This window comes from Haliotis asinina, chromosome 14 (assembly GCF_037392515.1).
Source record: "Haliotis asinina isolate JCU_RB_2024 chromosome 14, JCU_Hal_asi_v2, whole genome shotgun sequence".
NCBI classification, from domain to species: domain Eukaryota; kingdom Metazoa; phylum Mollusca; class Gastropoda; order Lepetellida; family Haliotidae; genus Haliotis; species Haliotis asinina.
The window spans coordinates 12,956,904-12,977,325 of NC_090293.1; the positions used below are offsets into that span (position 1 = coordinate 12,956,904).

The following is a 20,422-nucleotide window of genomic DNA, read 5'->3' on the forward strand; positions in this document are numbered from 1 at the left end:
CGAAGAGCAGGAGGTGTCATAAAAATGTGACGAGCAGGAGATGTCTTAATAATGTGAAGATGTACCCTCACGAGCAGGAAATATCTTAATAATGTGAAGATGCACCCTGACAAGTAGATGTTTTAATAATGTGAAGATTTACGCTGACAAGCAGGGGATGTCTTAATAATGTGAAGATGTACCACGACAAGTAGAGTCTTGATAATGATGTGAAGATATGCCCCGAGGAGCAGGAAGAGCATCGGATGTCAAAATAATGTGATCATGTCCCCCGACAAGTAGATGTCTCGATAATGTGAAGACGTACCCTTTCGACGCAGGCAGGACAGTTCTTCATAACGTAGGTGAGATGTACCTTGACATGCATAACAGTTCCCCATAATGTAGGTGAGATGTACCATAACATTCAGGACAGTTCTTCATAACGTAGGTGAGATGTACCTTGACATGCAGGACAGTTCCCCATAATGTAGGTGAGATGTACCTTGACATGCATAACAGTTCTCCATAATGTAGGTGAGATGTACCATAACATTCAGGACAGTTCTTCATAACGTTGGTGAGATGTACCTTGACATGCAGGACAGTTCCCCATAATGTAGGTGAGATGTACCATAACATTCAGGACAGTTCTTCATAACGTTGGTGAGATGTACCTTGACATGCAGGACAGTTCTCAATGTGGGTGAGATGTATCATGACAAGTCTTCATAATGTTAAAATATATCTTGACGAGTAGGTCATGTCTCCATAATGTGTGTGATATGTACCATTGGAACGTATTTCCATTGACAAGAGTGGTATTCCTAGATTCAGTCAATGGAGGTTACATACATACCATAACGAAAAGATCATCTATTCAACTAAGCTGATGTTCAGGCCATTGCGCTGTCTCTGTTAAACGTTGTCGTCACTCCCGTGTACCAGATATTGCAGCAGTGGTGATAACGACCGTCCCCAGCCAGGAACCCCAGTGTTATATATCACACCCCCCACACACACCCCTCACACCTGTCACCTGTCACAGTTTTGGGAAACAAAATAACGGTTCTTACATGCACACATGTTCATTTACTGCATCCGAATGGTACTTGACCGAAGCAAGAGCCAATAAAAAATCTCATGGAAGTTTATAACACCGTGACTTCAATAAATCTTCCACAATTTGCCCCTCTTTTCACACAGAGAGAAGGTTTGTGTTTGCACACTGATAGCATGCCATATATTCGAGAACATTCCAAAATGGCGTTTTCAGGTATACTTCTACATCATTTGTACAGCAATATTGTTTTTTACTTTCAGGTGAAACTGTTTGGATGGATTATTGAAACTGGTATTCGTTTGCGTTGACGTTTCATATATATACACAAGTAAACACTATCGCAACACCCTCTAATTTTCATAATATCTGTATGTTACCATTAGCCTCAGGAAGGCGATTACCAAACCCAATCTCTCTAGGTCTCTGCGACCCATATTGTCTAAAACATGTTCTGTGAGACTGAGATCTGTACTCCTTGCGGGAGTTTCGACGTATGAAATGACACTGATGCCTAGCATTGTAGAGAGGATGTGTTGAGAGGATGGTCATCAAAGCCGGGTGCAACGACCTTGTCTGGGATCTCACTGCCACTGCAACGACCTTGTCTGGGATCTCACTGCCATATCGTTCCCACTCAATCCCACCCTGCAAAACGGAACGTGCTCCAAGTTTTGTTCCTAATTCCCCCGGCTATGCATTGCATCGAAACAATTCATCTGTAACGGTAAACTTGGACCCATGCTTCGAATGGAACGAGCCACCTGATACTTTAAATTTGTGGGTAAGGCTTCTTTCAAGGCACAACTCACCCTGTACCTTTATGTCCGGTATGACCTTGGGCTGGGAACACGTTTCGTGAATTTGGTTTAACCTGTCATCCAAAGATGTTAGTTTCACATTTGATCTTTGCCCTGTATTGCTGACAAACCATGAACAAGATCAGGGTTAACTAATCAATTGTGTATATTTGCAAGGGACGCACTTGGAAGGCAAGGCTCGTTCACTCACTCACTGTTTTCATTCCTGAGAGATATACATGTATCTAAAACCATGCAAAAGAAGTTTTATTTTCAAAACAATTGACTGTTAATTTGATGACGCCACATTGACAAGCGTTGGGTCGGTGAAAGTCAAGGACAACGGTCTCCTTTCACGTCATTCACGTCTCGAAATGCACATCATGGTTGTACACATTCAAAGGCCGGTCCATGCGTCCGGATTCACTCCTGGTCTGCACAAGTTGGCCTCTGTTGTCGCAGCTTCAATCACATGCAGAAATTAGAATGAGGAACGTTTCGTGAAAGCTCTACAGCCTGAGAAGGGCCAAAGCAGCAAGGACCATCGTTACTGACACCGAGCAGTAGACGTTAGCTGCCCCGCCTGAAATAATACAGAAACGGTAAGTCTCGAAATATAATAGATTTGGTTAAGGAAAATAGACCAGCATACACGTTATAGATTAGAGAAGGTATTGCATTGCATCTCGATCCTAACATAGTAGATGCATTTACACTTACATTTCAGTCTGCATTTACATTTACATTTACATTTACATTTACATTTACATTTACATTTACATTTACATTTACATTTACATTTACATTTCAGTCTGCATTTACATTTACATTTACATTTACATTTACATTTACATTTCAGTCTGCATTTACATTTACATTTACATTTCAGTCTGCATTCACATTTACCCAAACACTGAGATTTACACTTACATTGCCATTTACACTAACACGTACATGTACATTTAGAGTTACATCAACATTTACATTAACATTTGTACTTACACTTAATTTACATTTAGATTTACACTAACGTACATTTACATTTACACTCACTTACACTTACACTTACACTCATGAGAAATTGAAATACTGTACTAAGTAAGTGATGAAAACGACTGAGATAGTGACGTCACTTTGGTAAAAGCTTTGGTTGCCAACTGTATGTTATGGAACAGAGGTAAATGATTTTGTTCCTGCAGGAAAGGCAAAAAATTAATTTAATTTAATTATGACAACAGTTCAAATACTATTCATCTATGAAAACAAAGTATGGATTCATAGTGCAAATGAGCCAAACACACCCATGACTCCGGGATAAAACACAGTGTCTTAGCACTGATATAAAGTTGAACTGATCTGTTTTGTGAAGCCACCTATTACTCTGGTTTTTAACTTCCTCAACGTTCAACGTAAAGTGGCGTTGAATGAAGAAACGATCGCCATACAATGATGCACTATGACGATATAAACTCTGTGGTATGACGTAGGTTGCCACTGTAGTGTGTCTATTAGTGTTCTTAGATGTCCTACATCTTTTACGGTTGGTTTTCGTCAGCCACATGTTGTAATCTTTATGGCATCCCGTGAAGACAGTGAAGATAGTTCTTCAGCAACCCATGGCGACTATGAAAGGCGAATATGCTTGTCGTAAGAGGCGACTAACGGAATCGGATGGTCAGGCTTGCTGACTTGGTTGACTCATGTCATCGGTTCCCAATTGCGCTGATCGATGGTCATGCTGATGGTAAGGGAAAGGTCTGGTCCAGACTCCCTTATTTAGAAACCCCCGCCATATAGCTGGAATATTGCTGAGTGCGGTGTAAAACTAAACTCACTAACTCTATCAGTGAACGTTGCAGTAATAGTCCACAGCTTAATGCATTGTTTGTAAATTTAGATAGCAATATGTTAACATCCAGGTTGATATGCACACCCAAGTCTATATAATAGTGAGTGAGTGAGTGAGTTTAGTTTTACGTCGCACTTAGCAATATTCCAGCTATATGGCGACGGTCTGTAAATAATCGAGTCTGAACCAGACAATCCAGCGATCAACAACATGAGCATCGATCTGCGCAATGGGGAACCGATGACATGTGTCAACCAAGTCAGCTAGTCTGACCACCCGATCCCGTTAGTCGCCTCTTACGACAAGTCTAGTCACCTTTTATGGCAAGCATGGGTTGCTGAAGGCCTATTCTACCCCGGGACCTTCACGGGTCTCTATATAATAGGCTCAACCACATCCCAAGGGGTAAAGCTAATACTTGATAACAACCTTTATATCCAATCAAAGGCACAGGATCTGTCAAAGCTCACTAAGTTATATAACTAACCAGAAGACAAAATAATCCCTGCTTTCGCAGTCGAAATCCACACTTTTACACAGACATATACATGATAGATGTAACGTTCAGACTGCTTTGTGGCATTGGTGCCGGAACTCTCTACAGGAGATCAAGTTTCCATCATAGTGGAGTGCACATACTTGGAGTAGTCGTATCTGTGTTGCCGGCACCTGTCGAGCTGCTACCGCCAGTTGCTGGAGATGCTGGTGATGATTCGGTAGAAACCGTAGATGGCGACACCGAAGATGATGATGCAGCAAGGCCAACACAGGCTGAAAGAAATTGAGTGAACTGAGAAACTGAGAAATTGTGGGTGAGTGAGTTTATTTTTACGCCGCTTTTAGCAATATTCCAGCAATATCGCGGCGGAGAACACATCGTATCTATGTGGGGTACAGAACGTGACGAGCAGGCACTTTAACCACTAGGCTACCTCACTGCTCCAGATTAAGCGGGGAATCTGCACCTGCACGCATGAAAAATGCAACATTTTTAGACATTGGCCTCCTAACACAGTTATTAAAAAAATCAATTATTTCAACCTACCTCTCGTTATACAAAAAACAAACTATTGCTACATATTAGATCAAATTGCTTATATCAGCATTTATTATCGTCATGGCTTGGGTTCGCCAACGAAGGATGGTTGTCCATGTCGTCTGCAGGCACGCTCATGACTGACGAGTCCTATGCGGGAGCAGTTTCCACAGGTGAAGGCAACGTCATGTGCTGTGTCAGATGTGGCTTGGGCCTATTGGTTATTGGTTAACATGACATTCGGTGAGGGACTTGTTGATGCAGTCATTGTGGGTCATCCCTCTTGCTGGCCGGTGGAGAGAGTTCGTCATACAGGGAAATCTTTGGTAGGCGATGGTTCTCCATTCTCGAGACATGCTTTGCCCATCGAATGTGGTACTGCAGCAGCACGGCTTCAATACTGTGATCTTGGTCTGTTCCAGGACTCTAACCTTTGTGACGAAGTCACTCCAGTGGATGTTTAGGATTGTGCGGAGACAGTGCTGGTGGAAGCGCTCGAGGAGATGGCTGTGACTGCTGTAGGTGACCAGGTATCCGAGCCGTGGAGGAGAGTGGTAAGAACCACAGGGGAGTGGAGGAGAGTGGTCTACGGTCCCGTAGACTCGGATTTGTGTCTTGTTCTTCGGTTGTTTGTACAGACGTGTTTGGAACAGCAATCTGCCAAAATAAACTATTTGCCTTAGTGCTGTCAATTTCTTTGTCGACCCTTGCACTGGATGAGATGATGCAGCCCACGTAGATGAACTGTTATGTGGATTTCAGATTGTGTATCGCCAATGTTGAAATAGGGTGGAAGGTATTCTTCTTGGGGAGCAGGTTGGTAGAAAAGCCTACGTCTCCTTTAGGCTGACTTCAAGGCCGAACAGCGACGTTCTACATCAGCAACTCCTGGGTCTTGGTGTGGGCTTTGATAGAAGAGATTGAAGAGACTGCCATCCAGACAGTACCTGACATACACCCCATCCTCATCATCAACATCCTTTTATGCTTGAGCACCATGGTTTAAGATGATGCTGAGGAGAGTCGGTGCCAGGATGATTCAGATGGGGGAGGACTCCGACAGGTCGTCACTGATATTGACTCCGAAGCCACACTGGAGGTTTTCTTCGGCAATCGTCAATGCGAGGCCGTTGAGCAGGACCCTGGCAAGTACTTTGCCATCGACAGAGAGTATACGAACGCGATGGATGGCAGCGTCCTGTATGGTGTGGTATGCACTGAAAAGGCTTTTGAAGTGCTCGGACCAGCAAGCGGGGATGGAGGTGTTGTCCAAGAGGAGGTCTTCTCCATCTGCACTGCACAGGGAACTCTGGACCTGGTGGATGGGGCCTGATACTGCTTTCAGAGCTTCATACAAGCCTCTACAGTCTCCGAGGTCAGTGCACAGCTGGGTTCTCCAAGCCAGATGGTCCGACCACTTGTTTTGTAATTCTCTGAGTTTGCGCTGTAGAGTGCCCCGTGCGCGTTGGAAGGTAACTTTCTGGGCCTGATGAGCCGTTATGTCAGTGTTGAGGCGGGAGAGTGCATGTTCTTGGAGAGCTGAATGACGTTCCGGGAGGATGCCGTCAGCCTTGTCAAGCATGGTCCTGACACATCCAACTTTCAGGTCCTGCTCACTTATCCATGGTTTTGTTTGCATATTTGTTAGACCGTTCTAAAGATGCCCGTTGACTGCGGCTCGCCCAGGGTGCTGCCGACTGGTGTCGTCGTCACAAGGTCGACCAGAGTCTTGAACCGTCTACATGCAAGATCGAGACTACGGCTTTTCCAGTGACATCTTCCACCTGCCGCTTTCGCCCCTTTCCCATCGCTGCAAGGCTTTTTTGGGATTGTTGGTCGTAGAACGTGGGGGTGTCCTTCGGCCTGCGCGGGGTAGTTTTAAGGTGAAGTGCAGTGCAAACTGGCCCCTCCCTTTAAGCACGAGGTTCATCTGCCATGGCCTAGCAAGCTGGGACGGTGAGGTCCTCTCGCCGTATTTTTGATGTCGGGGTTCCCTCTCCTAGGTGAGGGCCGACCAAGGCTGACGAGCCCAACCCGCCTTGAGCAAACCTGGTTATATTGCGCCAAACACTCGCAGTTGCCCTCTCCTTTTGGTTGGAATCCAGGAGGTACCACGTGGAGGTTGGACGCAAAGTCTGCGCCACTCGGTGTATGCTTTACGTTCAGCTATGGAGCTCACCCATACCGGCTTCCAGTGACTATGTTGGCCCAATATACCCCCATTTACCCCCCTTCACACGTACCATTTATCATAGTTATTAAGAAAATATGCTGGACGTGCCCCAGAATGGCCCTTGGGGGCCTATAAGCATGACTGTCAAAGATAGATACGTGAATGTATATGTGTATATTGGTATTAATCAGTAGCAGAATAACTGGCGTCGCCGTCTCTGGTGAGCATCGTTCCTACTCTTTACTAGTGAGTACATCGCCAACAACACGAGTTCCTGTGTCCAGTCCAGGGGATCATGCAGGTCCGCAAGTTGTATGGAGTGGGAAGGAATTCGTTGTGACGTAAAAACAGTAAATCTTCCCAGCGTAAATCTTCCCGCTCGCAAAAGTGTTGCCCAGACGTTTCGTTCCATTGTTCTGTTATTTCTGCAGTGGAGGTAAGACACGCGGTCCCCAAAAGACCATCGCCAGAACGCAAACGGCACTGATTACTGTCATGCAGTGGCCACCGGGTTTCCACAATACACCTTGCGTGTCTTACTGTATCACCGAATCAGAGTACTAGGCTATGTTTTGGACTCGGTTCAAAACTTATCATCATTAAACAATACTGTGATAAGAGGTGACTGAAGTGATCCATTGTTCAGGCTGCTGTATCTAGTTGATGTCAGCGTTATTATTTACGTGATATCATGAAATCATTTTACTGATTAAGTAAGATTTGATTATTTGCAAACTTGGAGTAGTCTCGAGCGCGACTTCAAAACTGAAACACACGCCTTTGTCACTACTTGATAAATGGTGCCAGATTCCCGTGGACGTCCTCCCCATGTTCTTTAAAGTACGACTCGTGAAGATCCAGGTTAGAATTGATCTTCAGTAACCCATGCTTGTCGTTAGAGCGACTGACGGGGTCGAGTGGTCCGGATCGTCGACTTGGTTGACACATGTATTCGTATCTCTGTTGCGAAGATCGATGCTCGTGTTGTTGATAACTGAATTGTGTGGTCCAGACTCCATTATTTACAGACCGTCGCCAAATAGTGATTAGTCCGCATAAAACTACACTCACACACGCTATGTAGTGCAGGACGAGACTGGCCTCTTGCTCGAATACTGAACAAATGAACGTCATTATTCGTACCATTCCACCAAAGGTCGTGAAATAGTACTTTCAAAGTAAAATTAATATTTCCAATAACTTTTCAGAAAGTGTGACGTTGTGCCTGGCATCATTTTACTTGGTCAACACAGAATTCCATTTCGAAAACCGAATTAAAAAGAATATGTCTGTGATGCATATATTGCTGCTAGTGTTCGTATATGTTCAATCATCTAGTTCCTTGTTGATGACGTCAAACATAATGAACAGGATGTGATATATTGTTTGTGGAGCTTTGGAGGAAAACCGTTTTAACAAATCCGTTTCCTGTTGTCTGTTGTGTATGTAACTTTTTCAAAATAATTATTACCTACAAGTGTTAATGTATTAAATATGGTAAGTATACTCAATGCTGATAATGGGTAGACAGATCTGCACGTTTCATCACCCTTTACCCACACTCCGTGTTTCTAAGTTAGTAAATTGGATCATGAGTATGGCGACTTTGAGAAAGTCAACCTTTATCATGAAAATATTCTTGCCGATAGGAGGAGCCACTGAACATGTGGTCAGTGATATGTTTTGTTTTGTCCTGTATTATTGACGTTAAATGGATCATTGCTATTGTGAAGCAACATTGATGTACCCGTCCTTTAGCGAAATGCCAAGGTATCATACAACAAACAGAATGTCAGAATAGACACATGGTGACCACGTGAGTGAATGAACCTCGGCCTTCGTAGTCATATATATATCACTATATCACTAATGACTACCAAGGTTTTAAAATCTTCGCTCTATACCACCTTAGGTGCACGATGCCTTGAGACTGGTCGGAAACTCAAGGGTCCTACGGAGACGACATAGCTACTCCACCCTGTATCCCTAATGTCCCCCAACGCCTAACCACCCTTGTTCCGTTTTAACGTAACAATTTCAAGATTTTAAGCTCCAAGGGAACCACATACATAGTGTATCATTCATTTGAACATTAAATTGAAACTTGTACATCCATAAAGTTTAACAATATTCTTAGAAATTATTACATGGGTACAAGCATTTGTTTAACCCTCGCACATAACGAGATGGTCTTTTAGAAAGGGAAAAATATGCTTATCTGACGCCGTAAACGTCATTTGTATATTCCAGATTCTATACCTTTAAAACCTAAATTTCAAAATATTCTATTACTTTGTAAATGTAATTAATAACAATATTTGTCGATAGCCAGTGAGGTTCGCCATCATTTCAGCACAGGACATTACAAATCTTTTAACAATACACGTTTCATTATCGTGATAATTTTAACGCGATCACAAACAGATTTGTTATTAAGTATATCCGGCGTACAAGTGCCCGGTTTCAAAATAGGACAATACTCACCGAGAACGATAAGCATATAAAATACAGGCTTCATGATGAGATGATGGTACTTGCAGTAGCTGATCACGATATGCCGCACAACTCCCGTTTTCCTGGTGACGCTATAACTTTATACGCAACAAGGTTGTAAATAAGTCATGTGATGTGAGAGTGGTCATGTGATATAAAATTCCTATCCGATTAGGTGTTAAGGAAAAACACCCAGTTTGTGAATCGCTGTTTAATTCAAGCACCAGCTGTGATATCGGGTCACCTCCTTTTTCACAATATTATCACACTAGCTTGGGCATTGAGGATTTGCTTCAGAGTGATACCATACACATGTTCCCCGAACAAATGTCTGTCTGGGATACAAAAAATGGTATGAAACTGTTATCCTGAAGATATCTGGGACGTGTGTTTTCATTGTATGTTTCAGACCTTCTTTCTGTCAAGTCGCGGATTACTCCGAAAATGAAATGGGTTCCTTTTACGACAGGATGGGATACACAAACATAAACGTTCGCAGTCTCCAGTCAAACTGCATTTACTGCTACATCATCCCATCCTTGTTACAACAGAGCACTGAAATGAGGATTACGTGGTTATATTGACAAATGTACGGTTCGATAAGTGGGTGGTGTTCATGATGTCAACCACTGTTTTGATATGTCTGTACTATTTTATTTACTATTTTATTTACGGTCGGTAACACGACTTGAATATCTGAGCTTATCAGAAACCTTATCGTGCATTAATGACGTGATTGTGAGAAAGCTATTAGAACTATATCATTACCTGTGCAATGAATTTAGGAGATGTAACAATGAGATGAATTTGAAACACCCCACCCCACCAAACCCCAACCTTGAACCATAGGTGTACAGGTGCGTCAGCAACACACATAAAGAACGTTGAGACTTGACCGCTAAAAGCCCGCTGACCAGGTGTCAGACTAGCCACCTGATACTCATCTATGCGTCATTCCTGAGAGAGAGTGGATGTATCACAAAACTCATTCAGAAAATGCAAACAGTTTGCATTGAAAAGGAAGCTGTCTGATTCATCGCTGAAGCTCGAGCAAAGCCTATTGAAAACAAGATAAGCACGTTTCAGATATTCTCGGTCTGTATATGTCGACTGCCTCAGCGACTGCCCTACCTACCCGTTTGACTCAAAGCGGACAGATGAGTTGCAATCTGTCTAGTAAACATATTATAGTCAATGAAACACCGATCATAATCAAAACATCAGACTGTGTGAGTTGTTTTCAGAATTTAAGACCTAAAAATGAAAAAAAGTTGTTTAACAAACTATCATTGAAATATTGACACAGTGTACTATTTCGCACGAGGGAGGAGTGCACAGACAGGGTCAGTGAAGTGTGTGAGAAAGGATGGAGACAGCACAGCACACAGGTACATAATAAAATAATTTATTTTAATGGTAGTTTAGGACATATATTTCTGGAGAAAAAAGTTGGTCTGGTATTTTGATTACGATGAGCGTTTCATTGAATGTTATTTCAGGCAGACGGACTATACTTTGCATACCTCATCCAAATCATCTCCTGTTCTCCCGTTACCTCTTCGTCCAGACCTGAACACACCTACATGGTCTGTTGCGTCAGGTTACTAAAGCCAAATACACTTTAACAATAAAGACAAGTTGGGATACCCCGTTTTCAACCGCAGGTAATCAAGACATGATATCCGAACCCAGAACGTCTTTGGGGGTTACAGGTGAGCTGTGCTCAGCAGGGCTCTGCCTTAATAATAACAATCGCCTCAACATCTGTACAGCAATAGACCCATTCCCTGATGCCACAGGTTTGAAATTCTGTTCCCGTTGAAATAATTTGATCGTGTCCAACAAAAATAGGACATTGGGTAACCTAGTGGTTAAAGCCTCGCTTTTCACACCGAAGACCCGGGTTCGATTCCCCACATGAACACAATGTGTGAAGCCCATTTGTGTTGTCCGCCAGCCTGATATTGCTGGCATATTGCGTGAAGCCCATACTCATTCACTCAGATTATCTTCTGATACAGGATTTAGGTGTGACCCATAACAGGGCATTCCATACATCAGGGTGTGTTCTAAGTGAAGGAATCTAGGTCATATTAAGGAATACCTCACCAGACAATCAATAATAATAAGAACCAACATTCCAGTTCTTTTCAAAGTCGGACCGATTACTGCAACAGCCCATCAACTGGATGGCCACTAATATTACCATGGTTATTGTGACAGAAGCATATGCGTCGGTGAGATCAGACAAATGTAATATCTTTGTGGTAACAGAATCAGAAACGTCGGTGTGATCAGACAAATGTAATATCTTCGTTAGTGTGAGAAGTAGGCACGTCGGTGTGATCAGACAAATGTAATATCTTTGTGGTAACAGAATCAGAAACATCAGTGTGATCAGACAAATGTAATATCTTTGTGGTAACAGAATCAGAAACATCAGTGTGATCAGACAAATGTAATATCTTCGTGGTGTGAGAAGTAGGCACGTCGGTGTGATCAGACAAATGTAATATGTTTGTGGTAACAGAATCAGAAACATCGGTTTGGTCAGACAAATGTAATATCTTTATGGCAACAGAATCAGAAAAATCGGTGTGATCAGACAATTGTAATATCTTTGTGGTAACAGAATCAGAAACGTTGGTGTGATCAGACAAATGTAATATCTTTGTGGTAACAGAATCAGAAACATCGGTTTGGTCAGACAAATGTAATATCTTATGGCAACAGAATCAGAAACATCGGTGTGATCAGACAAATGTAATATCTTTGTGGTGACAGAATCAGAAACGTTGTTGTGATCAGATAAATGTAATATCTTTGTGGGATGAGGAGCAGGCACGTCGGTGTGATCAGGCAAATGTAATATGTTTGTGGTAACAGAATCAGAAACATCGGTTTGGTCAGACAATTGTAATATCAGTATGGTAACAGAATCAGAAACGTCGGTGTGATCAGACAAATGTAATATCAGTGTGGTACAGAATCAGAAACTGTAACATTCGGCTGCTCACAAAAAATATATGTTTCTTGGGCACAGTTTTTTCAAACGTGACAGGGGCGATAGGACTTTTTAAAACATTTTGATAGAAAAATGTGACGAGGGAGAAGAATATTTTTTTCTCTCAGAAATACAGCTTGGAAAGTTTACCAAGTGTTAATAAGTTGTAGATTCAGTCATACTCGTTCTTACGGACACTCATTCTTATAGTACACAAATGGATGATCTGGACGCTGCGAAGACAATTTTTTAATGGCAATAAAATGTTGTTACATGCACAAATAAAAGTGACGCACCGATACGCGAGAAACATTTCACTTTTTTTATTTAGACTTACTGTGATAACAAACCTATCAGTGAAATCAGGCAGTGGTAACATTATTGTGGTACCAGTTTGTTTGCTTAATATTCATATCTATATAATATTTCCCAAAGAATGAAATCAATACTATCGAATAAAAACATAAGTTGTGTAGAATAAATCGCAATTCTAGAAAGGTGATAAATAAGTATGAATGGATCAGTGAAAAATCATTTACTCATTGCCTTCAGTGAACTCGGTGCCCCCTCCCTGATATACATGCATTTATCATACCTCAGAGTACTGTTGGTTACGTGGTACTCAATAACATGTCGGGTTTGTGCGTGAAGGAGATGGCTTAAAGGCAAATTTACACGTGCAAACCCTTATTGGAAAACCTCCATGGTTACACCATAACAAACAAAGGATTAATTACAGTATAGTACAATGATGTCTGAGTGTTGTTTGTTGTACGATTGTAGGCAACCTACAAAGTTGGTATTAAATTGTCATAAATCAAATGCATGAACCAATCAACGTCAGAGCAAATCCTTTAATGCAAGAAATGCCGCAAGTATTCTTTGAAGTATAGCCTGTTAATCTTATCAATAAGTGCACATGCACACACACAAACACAAATGCACACACTCTCATGTTGAGGTTGATATATTTATTACTTGAAAAGTAATATGTCAGATAGAAGTTGAACGATTTTTATGCCCTTTCCAAATGCTATGCAAGTGGGACTCTCTTCTTTTATTATTGTTAGAGTTTCAAACCTCTGTTTGAACTCTTTGTGCATAGTTTACTCCCTTCCTACAGCTCACCGGAATAGCGTCCAGCGCTCATCCCAGCATAAACAACGAGGAACACTACTGAGAACCTACCTCGGGGTCTTACAATGACTACACGTCACTCTGAACAGCCGTAGTCGCGTTCTTTAGGATCCACGGTTCGAATCCAAGTTCAGATACCCACGGCCTCCCAAACAAGCTGACACATAAATAATATGATTTACATAACCTGTGTAGTAAAACACCCAGCAATGCAGATTTTGTGCGGTGTGACACCTGGTTCTCAGCAGCCCACACTTGTCGAGGCGACCACCCGGATCGGGTGGTCAGACCAGAGTTCGTGTGATTGAAGCATATTAACGTATCCCATTTCCTTAGAGCGATGCTCATTATGTCCACCATGAACGGATTTTCTTGTGAAGACAGTAATTTAGATACTGCTTTGTATATAGCTGGAAATACACTGTGTGACGTTAGGCAATACAAATATAAGCAGTAACGAAATACATTGGTCATTTTATTTCTTCACACGAAATGATGTTCTGTCACATTCGTCGCCGTGAAATTGCTGGAATTTTGCGAAAAGCGGCGTAAAACTATAGTCATCATGTCGGAGAAAGGGAGCTTAACCCCTCGATATCTGTTTGAACATGTTTTAAATCAAGGAACGTGTGATTGTCCGCTTGAACGTGGGTAATTACAATTTCAAACAAAATTGAAATTGAACTCGGGAATTGATTTAATATATATTGGAAAACTAATCTTCGTGACAAAATAGAAACCATGTTCTTACTTTATATGTAATTCGTTTGGGCTTTAATCATCAGTGCCTAGATTTTCGAAGTTTTCTTAGCGCTAAGATAGTCATAAGTTAATGTTAGTGTATGGCACTTACGACTATCTCAGTGCAAAGAGAGCTTCGAAAATCTGTGCCCTGAATTACTATAAATACATGATGTTCCAGAATCTATTTGACATGCAGATATGTAGACATAATATAGTGTAGATACATTGCTGAATATAATTCCTCTATTAATACAAACTGCACCTAGATTGCTGATTGCTGATTCACTAAACGAACTAGAGATAAGGAAAGGTGACTATGCTTGTCGTAAGAGGCGACTAACGGGATCGGGTGGTCAGACTAGCTGACTTGGTTGACACATGTCATCGGTTCCCAATTGCGCAGATCGATGCTCATGTTGTTGATCACTGGATTGTCTGGTCCAGACTCGATTATTTACAGACCGTCGCCATATAGCTGGAATATTGCCAAGTGCGACGTAAAACTAAACTCACTCACTCACTCACTAGAGATAAGGATGAGTCACTTGAGAGAATGTCGATATTTACAAAAAAAACGTATTCGCGCCTTGTGATATATTGACTTGTACTAAAGGGTAAATTTTGTGTTAGGCATGTCCGTTTAGCATGAGTTAAAAGTTAAGAAGGTTTTTTTTAAATGTTCAATAAAACAGTGAACATAAAAAAATGGAGTGAAGGTTCGTGTGATGAAATCGGCAATGACGGATTGAACAGTCTAAGTCCAGTACTGCAAACAACAAAGCAGCGAAAAACAGGGTAGCTGTAGATTTTGTGTATTGGGGTAAACCCTAAACCAGATATGTACTTGACTGTAAATTTAGACAAGATAGTTTAGAACTTGTACTATTGTTGTTGTTTTTTTCTAAATGTGCATGGAAGAAATGTTCTATAGATATATGAAGCCATTGGGATTTTCTCATGAGGATATGTAATGTGTTAATGTATAACAAGAAACATTAATGGTCGAGGACATTGTATATTAACTATGATTAGAAATATACATTGTTTGAAAAATTAAGGTACGATCAGTTGGAACCTACTGCCTTCCCCATCAGTTAAGACTAATAAATATAGCATCATATAGTATGAGCAGAAGTTATTGAGATTGCATGTTTGTATTTTTTTCACTCACTCATTACTCACGTATTAAATGCAAATCTTAGCAAAACATAGCCCCAGATTCAATGACAGATGAACAGTCAGCATTTTGTCAAGTGACTATGGGCAGCAATGCAGGCTTCAGTGCGCACGTCGGATCACCTCTTCTTTCATTTCAACTATATTTGTCAGATTTTTCTTATCGACACTTTCCTTCCTGTTTGATTTAGGTCAGGGCTGTAGCTTTGGACAATCTAATAATGTCATATTCTGGGTCCGAAACAAGGCCTGTGAATGCTTTGAACAATGTTTTTGGCCGTTGTCCTGCTGGAGAGGCCAAACATTTCCATAAACATTTCCATAAACATTTCCATAAACATTTCCATAGAACATTCTCTAAATCATCCATTCTGAGGATCACTGAAAATGTCATCTGCTAACAGGTAAGCAAAGGGGGATAACTCTTTACAAGCTAATGAAAAGGATTAACGAAGTTGTCTCTCTTGAATGAAACCATCCACTTGACAGCTGGTCAAGGTTGTTTATTCTAGAAATCCAATTAAACAGGTTCCTAAAATTCTCACTGATTTCTGCTCATTCTATGTCGGGTTACTTGCGATGAGGAAGCTATGTTCAAGAAATGAAACACCAATGACAATGTAGCGTCAATATTGTTTATGAATTGCTTCTTAAAAGATAAAATGTTTAATATGAGCACTATTGTGTAAGTGTAACAGTAGGAAATTCGACCCAATTCTTCCCTGTCTTCACTTTATATGCAAGTTTTGAAACACGATATGACTGATATTGTCGATCCATTCACCTTACACAGAATTTTCGTTTAATTTCGTCTCGCTTTAAATACAAATATAAATTGTAATATCTACCATCAATAATATTGTGTCTTGGAACTGATTGATTAAAACACCAATAAAATATTTCGCCTAAACTGTCTCAATATTCCACAGTATAAATAATGTTTTCAGATTGTGAAATGCAACCCACAACATTTCAGCAACAAAAATATCAACATATATGCCTTGTATGCCTCAACAGGGAGTGGAGGAATTTCATCTCAACACCCACCCTTTGCTCCTTGTTAAATCAAGATCAATATTCATACTCATTTACGTGGTGGTGGTTGAAAGTCATCGGATATTTTTAGTGTTACGATTTACGTGACTCATTCTAACTATACATTCTGTTAATGTCTAGCAACAAACGCAGTTTTCTCGGGGTATATTTACCTTCTTCCTGTACTGTCTTTGAACTTCCTCGTTTGCTCGAATAGCAGTGGTTTGAGCTTACAGTGGAGGATGTGTAGTTATATTGAAACGCTTAATATCCAGGTCCTAATTTAAAGTAACGCGGCGTGTTTTAGGAACTGGCACAGCAATCAAAAGGCTTTTAACTGTAACAGATATGGTGTAGTAGATAGAGGGTAGTTCGATCCACGGTCACGTCATACCAAGTACATGCCATTTCGTGTGTACATCGAGTTTTGTTTGGTATATGAGTGGGCTATCTATTTTAGACTATAATGGTCTAGCTAACACTGTCACACCGACACTTGTCCCGATGTGTACACACAAACGCGCACGCACATGCACACGCACTGGCACACACGCAGTCCATGCTCGAGTCTATACATGTACAATAACCGTGTACAACCCTACTCAAGCTCTCACCAACACGCTGGTAACAATTCACCAACACAGAAATAAAGCAAAATTAGAGCGCATTTAAATGGAAAATGAACAGGCACTAAATCCATGGGAATTAGATAAGTTAATAAGCCAGGAAGAAGTCCAACAAGCCATTCAAAGACTGAAGTCCAGTAAATCAGTGTGAGTAGACGGCATGTGTTCATGTGTAACAAATACCCAAGCTATTCAACACATTCATTCGCACAAGGCGTGGTAGATTTATCTAAAGCCTTTGACAGCGTCCGTAGGAACGGTTTACTGTGAAAATTATGAACATGGAATAAAAGGCCAAATCCATACACTGTGAAGTTAACGCACATGCATAAGTAAACTCAACCTATTCCGAATTCATCAGTATTGGAGCTGGAATAAAACAAGGAGAAGTTATGCCCCCCTTACTATTCAATTTTTGAATGGAGGATTTAGAACAGGGTCTACAGAATTGCGACAATGTTGGGCTGATAATGGACTGCTTCTATCTGTTCCTGATTCATTTTGTAGATGATATGGTACTTTTAGATTGGACACCAAAAGGTTTACAGAGACTGTTAGATCCACAGCATGAATGATGCCACACATGCGACGGTATATAAATGCTGATATCGCTAAAATAATGATTTTCGAGAAAGGAAGGAAATCATCCACTCCACTACAATCGGCAAAGTTAAAACAAGTTGCCAGCTTTCAATTATTTTCTATCCAGTCCAGTAAACTGTGGGTGTGAAGTTTTGGGATACACCAGTGAAATTGAGAAAGTACACCTTAAGTTCTGCAAGAGAATATTTTAAAAGTTCATTCAAAGCCTAACTCTATAGTCCACGGAGACATAGGAAGATATCATCACTACAGAAATGGGTTCTGCGGTATTTTTTTCAAATAAGTAAATCTTGGAGTGTATTTTTAAGATAATGATGGAAAATTGTTATAAGAATTTGGCTTCTTTTGTGGTTTTGGTTTTGTGTGTCTGAAACCACAGAGCGTAAACTCATAAGAATTTTGTAATATATTTAGGTAGCGTTTGAGTTTTCACAAAAAATGGCAAAATGATAAAGATTAGAGCACTAAGCTTGATGTATATTAAAACATTAAGCATACGTTTCCCTATGACCATTGTCCTATTCCTCGAAATATGTCCTGTTGCATTACGACTTTCAGAATATCATGTCATAGGTTAAGAATATAAGTTGGTAGAGCTTTACATTTAAATGGAGCATTGCGATCATGTGATTTTTGTTTTTAGCAAGGTATCCCTGCATCGAAGATGGGTATCATTTCATTTGTCCAAACTGTCGTTCATAAAGCAATGTTTATATGAAGAGCTAATTTTGTCTTGACTCCATGCCCCGAATGTTAAATGCACTGTGTAACGATGGCGAGCTCAGGTCCTTAGGAATAAACTTGTTCTGCCTCCTCCCGGACCTTACAAGAGTAAACTCTCAATCACAGTACAGACTCCATGTACTGACGCTTTGAGTGGAAACGCGGCGTGACAGTGACCCTCGGCGTGAGATTTTGTGGCCTTTAAAAAAGTCCCTTTAACTTATCTACAGATATGGCGTGAAGAGCTTCTCAATAATGTTCAAGGTTGTGTTTTGATCCTGTGGGGACTGGTTGTATGCCGACGGTGGTATTGTGATACTGCAAGGTGATTTTATTAAGTGGAATAAGTTCACTTTGACCCAACCCCTCTCTCCCTCTTTCTCTAACTCTCTTTTTGTGTGCAGGAAGGTGAGTTGTAACCCGAAGGGAGTATTTTGAGGTGATTTCATCCTGTGTTTCTATTCTATGGCGATGATCAACCAGGAGCGGCATCTATGGGGGTGATATGATCGTGCCACACCACTTCTCACCGCCCCAACTTGTCACGTGACTGTGTGCTGATTAGATGTTGCGCAGGTGCACCCAGTCAACAATGCATCACAGAAAAGGCGTGTTTGTTAAGCAAATATAACCTAGACGAGTGGTCTTGCTAAGATTAACAAGGTATAATACCTCAATGTCTGTTTGTGATTTTCAATACACCAGGAAGAAATACAAGTATGTGGACGTTAAGTAAACATTTTGTCTTCAACTGTTCACGAACCGTTGTACGTTTTTCAAACATAATTTTCAAGTGTTTATGCTTTTGACCAGCAGTATATTATCAACACACGCTGGGTTTATTCATCCCGTAAAAAAATACAATTTAAGTAGGAAAGTACACAAACAGTAATTTAAACTAAAACATAACAAAACTTCCCTTCCGACAACACAAACACTGGATTTCATCTACATGTTAGTAAGTAGAATTAGCTGTGTGTTTACAAACCAGCATATGGATCCGTACTATATTCCATACAAATACCGTCATGGGAGAAACACCTTACATGATACCTACATTATACCTTCATAGAATGTAGTAATCCAAATATTGGTTTGTTAATATAACTCCCAAACAGCGGCAATGTTCAGTATCAATCGATCCTTTCTTCTTTTCGACTTAAATCCTACGCTTTCACCAAAGTAGGTGATAGTTTGGGGATTTTTTACAGAATGAGCGCACATACGGGGCCATATCAATTATTCTCTTGTATCATTTGAAATCGTTTTGAATTTTAGTCGTGGGTGGTTATTTATCTGAATAAATAAACTGAACCGAATTTGAACCAATCCAGTGACTGATGTTATGAGCTTTGATATACGATAAAATGTTTTAAGTCAAGTCAAGCGTTAGTCGCCTCTTACGACAAGCATCGAAGACCCAGATGTTCATGGGTTACACGAGAGACGTAGGTGTACGGTGTATATAATTGTGCTAGATTAAATCGTTCATATTTCAAATGATACTAATCGAAAAGCATTGTCGTTCAATGATATTAATCTCGATAGGGACAAGAGAACGTGTTTCCTATGGATTATTTCAATATACGTCGTTTACCGAATGATAATATCTAACGTCCCTATCAGCGATAAGTGTTGTTGAAGGAAAAGCTATTTACTTTGACATCCAAGAAAATATAGCATGACGATCAAGATCAAGTAGCATTATATAATAAATCAGTCAGAGCTGGTGACTGCATTTCGATGGTGAAAACTGTAATTGTTGTCAGCTGTTATGGCGGTGAATGAACACTTCAGTTTTCTCAAGGTCCGTTCAAAATAGGTTTGGACCATTTCGAGGAGTATTGCTAGACATCAATGTAGCCTTCTCCATGTGATTGATGACCTGTTGTCACGGGTATAATTCATCTAGAATGAGTATCTGCACATACCTTTCGTGCGATCGTTCGTTCCTCGAGCTGGTTTCGAATTCATACTTATGAAC

At 40.8% G+C, this 20,422-nt stretch overlaps 1 long non-coding RNA gene across 1 annotated transcript; it reads right to left on the reverse strand.

The window, feature by feature from the left end:
* Positions 1–2,083: 2,083 nt before the first annotated feature.
* LOC137261693 (uncharacterized) lies at positions 2,084–9,513 on the reverse strand. The gene is made up of 3 exons (XR_010954861.1): positions 9,382–9,513; positions 4,328–4,459; positions 2,084–2,422 (listed from the first exon to the last, which is right to left on the reverse strand). It is a non-coding gene; the product is annotated as an uncharacterized lncRNA (long non-coding RNA).
* Between the last annotated feature and the right edge of the window lie 10,909 nt (positions 9,514–20,422).